Consider the following 7963-nt stretch of genomic DNA (forward strand, 5'->3'; position numbering starts at 1 on the left):
GAATCTCAAGATCTTTGATCCTTTTGAATTGGCTTTTGTATACAGCTGCTTCACCACTTTCTTGATGTCATAGTATTTCGCAGCTTTCTCCAGGCATACATAATGGATACGTTGGGGTGAGTACATGAAAGGCCTTGCTGGTCAGCTTCCTGTTCAGCTCAGAAATGACCTTTCCCAAAGCCTTGGTGGTGCCTCTGACAGCTGGAATATTGTTCTGGGCCGCTACCTGGCCATCATGCCAGTTTCCCAGAGCCTTTTGGGTGGCAGTTAAGTTAATGTGGACATGGTCCCCTCCACAATGCCAAATTGTCATTGATTACGTTGGCTAGGGCACCAAGCAGTTAGTGGTGCAGGAGGCATTGCTGACAATCACAAGGAAGTTGTGATTGTTCCAACTTCTTCCATCATCCCCATCACAAACATGGGGATGATGGAAGAAGAAGTAGATGTGTTGACCCTTTTGGAACCCTCCTTCATGTGAGCCCCAACATTCTTCAGGGTAGTGAAGACCCCAATGCACTCCATGACATACTCAGTACCATCAAGACCCCAACTGATGTTGGTAGTATTTGTTCCTGGAAGATGGATACAGGCTTGATAACAGGCTTCACATTCTTGGGTTTGACTATGATATTGGATGCACCATGTGTGGAATTATATTGGAACAAGTAGACCATGTAGTTGAGGTCGATGAAGGGGTAATTGATGATCTCCATTTCTACTTTGCTGGAGTTAAATAAGCCCTGATAACCAAGCAACCAATATAAACAAATCTGTGCAGTACAACCTTCACAATCATGCCTTGTTCATGTGGCTGACATAGCACAAGAAGACACAGCATCTATTGAACAGGGAGGAGCAGAGAACCTGTAGTTTTGTTTTAACCCATACTTCTTTTGCCATGCAGAAATGCTTTACTTTTATGTAATTTTATTTGCTTATTTTTTATTTTGCTGCCTTGGATAGTGCTATCAGATCGTTGAAGACACCTTTGAAATCTAATTCATGGAGCATTCTGCCAAAATTTTCCTCAATGTACTTTATGTTTTCCAGTCAAATATTAAGTTATTTAACTACTTTGAATTGACTTTTGTGCAAGGTGAGATATGTGGATTAACTTTTAATTTCTTACACTTATTTTACCCAGTTTTCCTAGTATCATTTGCGCAAGCGTCTATCTTAATTCCATTTCATGCATGCAGCATCATTTTCAAAAACTGTCTATGCATATATATGGGATTTTTTCATTAGATATTCAATTGTGACCCATTGGTCAGAGAGTATACCTTTATCTCAGTTCCATGAAGTTTTGATCACTATAGTATTATAGTACAGTTCCAAATCTGGCTATAAGATTCTGTCAATTTCTTATTTATGAATATGGCCTTGGCTATTTATGGTCTATTTTTATTCCATATAAACTTTATTATTGACTTTTCTAGGTACTTGAAGAATGTCATATCTATTTTGTATGAGGATTGCATTTAATCTAAGTAAAATCTTAGGTAGGATAGTACTTTTACAAATATTGATTCCTTGAAGACACGAGCTACCAGAACCTGTGGGATGCAGCTAAAGCCGTATTAAGGGGAATTTTTTTTTTAATTTTTATTTATTTTTTATTGAATCACCATGTGGAAAGTTACAAAGTTCTCAGGTTTATGTCTCAGTTATACAATGCTCAAACACCAATCCCTTCACCTGTACCCATATTCCACCACCAAAGACCCCAGTATAGCTCCCACCCCCAACCCCCAACCCCCATCCCTGCCTGCTTAGTTGATAAAGTTCACTCCATTTTCACTTTACCTTGATTACATTCCATATTTCAACACAACATTCACTATTGTTGGAGTTTTCCCCCAAGAAAGACAGCCCTACTGCCAATGCAGCATTTGATAATTAGTTTTCCATTGCTGAAACTGGAGAGATATGAAGTCCCGTTGTTTCAAGTACATAGAGTTTTTCCCCCCTCCTTCCCATGCCACCAAGTTCGTGCCTGCTTAATGAATAGTCCTCATATTATGGCTGATACCACGCCGCCCTACAAGAAAAAAAGGATATTTACAGTCCTCGGCCGGTGTGGGGCTATGGCTTAGTTCAGTCTAGAGACATGGTTACAAGTAGTTTCTGGAACCGGAAGTAGTCTAGTTAGGCTCCGGATTCTGGTTGATCAGCAACATCACGGCCACTCAATGTGTGGCCACCCGGGTCGAGTCTCGGCGGAGCATGCGCTGGTATCGGCCCGAGATTTCCCAAGCATCCCGCTGTTCCAAGTATATAGTTTTTTTTTTCCCCCTCCCATTCCCGCGCCTCTAAGTTTGTGCCTGCTTAATAGACTTCATAATATGGTGGACACCATACCGCGTTTCTCCCAGAAAAGGGAAAAGAATCGAGAAAGAAGGATATTTCCTCACCTCAGCCGGTGTGGGGCTTTGGCTTAGTTCACAGTCTAAAGAAATAGCTGCTACTTTGACTACCTTCAATATTTCAACAAAAAACTCGGTACTATTATTTGGAGTTTTCCCCCACAGCAAGACCTGCTAAAAATGAACCTTTTCACGTTGCTGATAATCAGGAGCTATTAGGTCGTGCGACTGCAACAGCAGCCGAGCGGTTTGGGATTTCTATATGAAGTCCAGGATTTCTATATGAAGTACCAGAAAATTCTTTGGGATTTGTTTGGGATTTCTATATGAAGTTCAGGATTTCTATATGAAGTACCAGAAAATTCTTTTGGTAATTGCATCACTGCAATCTTTTACTTCCCTTTTATGGTGCTCATATGATGGAGAAGCCTGGAGAGAAGAACCGTGCCCCGCTGGAGGCCCATGGGCCAGTAGCTCCGATCACACAGTTTGGAGGCATTTTGGGGGCGCTGCTTGTGTCCAAAGGAGTTAAGGGGAAAATTTATACCTCTGCAAGCATATCTCAGGAAAGAAGAAAAGGCTCATATAAAAAACTTGACTTCACAGCTCAATCCCTTAGAAAAGAACCAAAATATAGAACAAACCAGGAAGAAGGAAAGAGATAATAAAGCTTAGAGCAGAAATTAATGATATGGAAACCCAAAAGACAATCCGAAAGATTAATGAAACCAAGAGCTGGTTCTTCGAGAAAATAAACAAGATTGGTATGTGATTTGAGCGTTTCCGCCAGGCCCCCCGTGCGGGGGCCCGGCGTTTCTCTTTTTTTTTTTTTAATCTCTCTCTCTCCCTCAACCTCTCCTGGGCACAGCACAGCCTCCACCCCACTTCTCTGAGCACAAAATGGAGACACACACCCAAATGCGCAGCGCGGCTGGCGGGAGATCGAGGGCGGGGAAGTACCGGTCTCCGCCCACCTCGGACACTTAAAGAGAGTGCAGCCACGTGGGCTTTCCCACTTCGCCGCGCCTGCAGCTCCAGTATGACTGAGGAGGACAAGGGAGCTTTCCCACTTCTGCCTGTGCGGGGGCCCGGTATTTCTCTAGGTTTTCCCATCTTATGAGCACCATAAAAGGGTAAAAGATTGTAGTGATAGAATTTCAGGCAGAATTTTCCCTGGACTTTATACAGAAACCCAAAACCTAATGTCATCTAATCATCAGCAATATGAAATGGTTACCTTTTAACGGGTTGGACTTTGGTGGGAAACCCTAACAAGAATAGTAAGTTTTTTGTTGAAATATTGAAGGCAACCAAAATGGTAGCCATCTCTCTAGATTGAACTAAGCCATATCCCCACGCCAGCTGAGAAGAAATATCCTTCTTTCTCGGGAAGAAACGCGGCGTGGCGTTAACCATAGTATGATGTCCATTAAGTTGACACGGACCTGGTGGCATGGGAATGGGATACAAGGGAATAAAGTATTATGTACATGGAACAGCGGGATGCTGGTGGAATCTCGAGCCAGGGCCGATACCAGCACACTACTTTTGGTTCCAGAAACTGCAGACTTTCTACCAGACTATCAACTAAGCCAGAGCCCCACGCAGGCTGATGACAGGAAATAACCATCTTTTCCGGTTTTTTTCCTTTGTCAGGCAGCGTGGTGAATACTAAACAGGCGTGAACTCAGTGGCGCGGGTCGAGGGGGGAAAAAATAGAAAAGTTATGTAACAAACAATGGGACTTGCTTGAAACCCCAGCAAAAATAGCGAGTAATGTGTTGAAACAGAATGTAACCAAGATAAAGCGTAAACTAAATGAAACTTATCAATTACAAGGGCGGGGGCGGGGGGGGCCGCGAGGTATACTGGGGCGGTTGGTGATGGAATAGGGGCACTGGTGAAGGGAAGGGTGTTTGAGTATTGTATAATTGACATAATCCTGAGAACTATGTAACCCTCCACATGGCGACTCAATAAAATTTAATTAAAAAAAATAAAAAATAAACAAGATTGAAAAACCACTAGCAAGGCTCACAAAGAAAGAGAAAGAGAGAACCCTTATAATCCAAATCAGAAATGAAAAGGGGGACATCACAACAGAAACAAAAAAAATTCAAAAGATCATCAGAGACTATTTTGAAAATCTGTATGCCACAAAACAAGAGAACCTAGAAGAAATGGACAAATTCCTGGATACCTATAATATCCTGAGGCTGAACCAAGAAGACCTGGAGTACCTGAATAGTCCTATTAATATCAAGCAAATTGAAACTGCAATGAAAAGTCTTTCAAAAAACAAAAGCCCAGGTTCAAACGGATTCACTAGCGAATTTCTCCAAACATTTAAAGAGAACCTATTGTCAGTTCTTCTTAAGCTTTCCCAAGAAATTGAAGGAAAAAATCCTCCCAAACAGTTTCTAAGAGGCTGTAAGAAAACAGACACCACACAAAAAAAGAAAATTACAGGCCACTATCCATGATGAACACAGATGAGAAGATTCTCAACAATATGTTAGCAAATAAAATTCAACAACTAATCAAAAAGATCATACACCACAACCAAGTGGGATTCATCCCAGGGATGCAAGTATGGTTTAACATCTGAAAATCAATCAACATAATCCATCATGTCAATAAAAGAAAAGGTAAAAATTATATAATCATATCAATAGATTCAGAGAAAGCATTTGACAAGATCCAGCACCCGTTTATGATGAAAACTCTCACCAAAATGTGTATGGAAGGGACCTTCCTCAATATAGTCAAAGCCTTTTATCACAAGCCTACAGCAAGCATCCTCCTCATTGGGGAAAAATTAAGAGCCTTCCCTCAAAGAACAGGGATGAGACAAGGATGCTCACTGTCTCCACTTCTGTTCAATATAGTACTGAAGTACTGACAAGAGCGATTAGGAAAGAGAAAGATATTAAGGGCATTCAGGTAGGAAAGGAAGAAATCAAGCTCTCACTATTCGCAGATGATATGTTACTATACTTAGAGAACCCTAAAACCTCAACCAAGAGACACCTAGAAACAATAGACTCATATAGTAAAGTTGCAGGCTATAAAATCAATACCCAAAAGTCCATGGCTTTCCTATATGCAAATAATGAGCGAGAAGAGAGCAACACTATAAAAGCAATCTCGTTCACAATTGTGCCTCAAAAAATCAAGTACCTCAGAATCAGCTTAACTAAGGAGAAAGAACTTGTATAATAAAAACTATAAAAAGCTACTTCAGGAAATAAAATAGGACACGAGGAAATGGAAAAGTATCCCCTGCTCATGGATTGGAAGAATTAATATAGTCAAAAGGACAATACTCTCCAAAGCACTGTACAAATTCAATGCATCCCTATAAGGATACCCTTGACATTCTCCAAAGAAATAGAGCAAGCACTCATGAAATTCATATGGAACAATAAGTCCCCTGAATAACTAAAACAATTCTTGGCAAAAAGAAAATGGGAGGAATCAACCCCCCTACTTCAAACTCTACTACAAAGTGGTAGTAATTAAAACAGCATGGTGCTGGAACAAAGGTAGAGCTGCAGACCAATGGAACTGGCTTGAATACTCTGACACACACTTCAAAATATATGATCATCTAATCTTTGATAAGGGAGCAAGAAATGTGAAGCGGAGAAAGGAAAGCATGTTTAACAAATTGTGCCGGCAAAACTGAACAGCGACATGCAAAAAAATGGGCTTAGATCTCCACCTATCACCATGTACAAATGTCAGATCAAAATGAATTAAAGACCTCAACATCAGAACAGAATCCCTAAGGTACACTGAAGACAAGGCCAGCAAAAGCCTCCATGACATTGAAGCCAATGTTATTTTCAAAGATGACACCACGCCACTGGCCAAGTAAGTGAAAACAGAGATGAATAAATGGGACTATCTCAAAATAAGAAGCTTCTGCACCTCAAAAGAAACAGTGACCAAAATACAAATCTACAGAATGGGAAAGGATATTTATGCAGTACCAATACGATCAAGGGTTGATATCAAGGATATACAATGCACTGATTGAACTCCACAAGAAGAAATCTGCCGACCCGATCAAAAAATGGGGTGATGAAATGAACAGAAACTTTCCCAAAGAAGAAATCTGAATGGCTGTGAGGCACATGAGAAAATGTTCAACACCACGAGTCATCAGGGAGATACAGATCAAAACAACGAGATATAATCTCACATATCTCACATCACAAAGACTGGCCCACATCCCCCGAAACAAAAGCAACCCGTGCTGGCGTGGATGTAGGGAAAAGGGACTCTCCTTCACTGCTGGTGGGAATGCCGACTGGTTCAGCCCATTTGGAAAACAATATGGACGGTTCTCAAAAAATTAGAAATTGAGCACCCATTGGACCCAGCAATACCACTCCTGGGAATATATTCCGGAGAGGCAAAAAGGTATAGTAGATGGGGCTGGAGAGATAGCACAGCGGGTAGGGCGTTTGCCTTGCACGCAGCCGACCCGGGTTCAAATCCCAGCATCCCATATGGTCCCCTGAGCACGGCCAGGGGTAATTCCTGAGTGCAGAGCCAGGAGTAACCCCTGTGCATCGCCAGGTGTGAACCAAAAAGCAAAAAAAAAAAAGTATAGTAGAGATGACATCTGCATTTCTATATTCAGTGCAGCACTGTTTACAATAGCCACAATCTGGAAAAAACCAGGAGTGCCCCAAAACAGATGACTGGTTAAAGAAACTCTGGCACATGTACACAACTGAATACTATGCAGCTGTCAGAAAAGATGAAGTCGTGAAATTTGCATATAAGTGGATCAACATGGAAAGTATCATGTTGAGTGAAATGAGTCAGAAATAGACAGACATAGAAAGATTGCACTCATATGTGGAATATAAAGTAGCAGAGAGATAGAAGCTTGCAATGATGCAATTTCTGGCAGATATTTCTCTGGACTTAGTTACTAAAATACAGAAATCCAAAACAGTGTGGTCGCTAGTGTGGCCACTCGACCTCATTTCTCTTCATTCTCAACAATGGAAAACAAATTATCAAATGCTTCCTTTTCAGCAGGTCCGACTCTGGGGGGAGAAACTCCAAACAATAATAATGATTTTTTTGGTTGAAATATTGAATTGTAATCAAAGTAAAGTGAAAGTAAAGTGAAATTTATCCATTACACAGGTGGCGTGGGGGGTTGGAGAGGTGTGGGGGTTGGGGGGAAGTATACTGTGATTCTCGGTGGTGGAATATGTGCACTGGTGAAGGGATGGGTGTTCATGCATTGTATAACTGAGACTTAAATCTGAAAGCTTTGTAACTTTCCACATGGTGATTCAATAGAAAAATAAATTAAAAAAAAAGAAACAAGAACAGTAGAGAGGAATTAAAGATATTATTTTAAATCTACATTAAGTAAGGTAATATGATTTTGACATAAGATCAGCATATACATCAACAAATGTAGAATACATATAAGTATTATTACACTTATATTTGATTATACTTCATTTTTTAAACTGATGTCTCAAGGACTGAAAAGATTGTTCAAGAACTGGTGAGCATCTGGAAAAAATCAAATTCAAAAAAGTCTTTCTTTTGTTCATGCA

At 40.7% G+C, this 7963-nt stretch overlaps 1 pseudogene; it reads right to left on the reverse strand.

Annotated features, from left to right (window-relative positions):
• Window positions 1–325: 325 nt before the first annotated feature.
• On the reverse strand, window positions 326–799 carry LOC129399793 (glyceraldehyde-3-phosphate dehydrogenase-like; annotated as a pseudogene).
• Window positions 800–7963: the final 7164 nt, after the last annotated feature.

Source organism: Sorex araneus, chromosome X, assembly GCF_027595985.1.
Source record: "Sorex araneus isolate mSorAra2 chromosome X, mSorAra2.pri, whole genome shotgun sequence".
In the NCBI taxonomy this organism is placed as follows: Eukaryota; Metazoa; Chordata; class Mammalia; order Eulipotyphla; family Soricidae; genus Sorex; species Sorex araneus.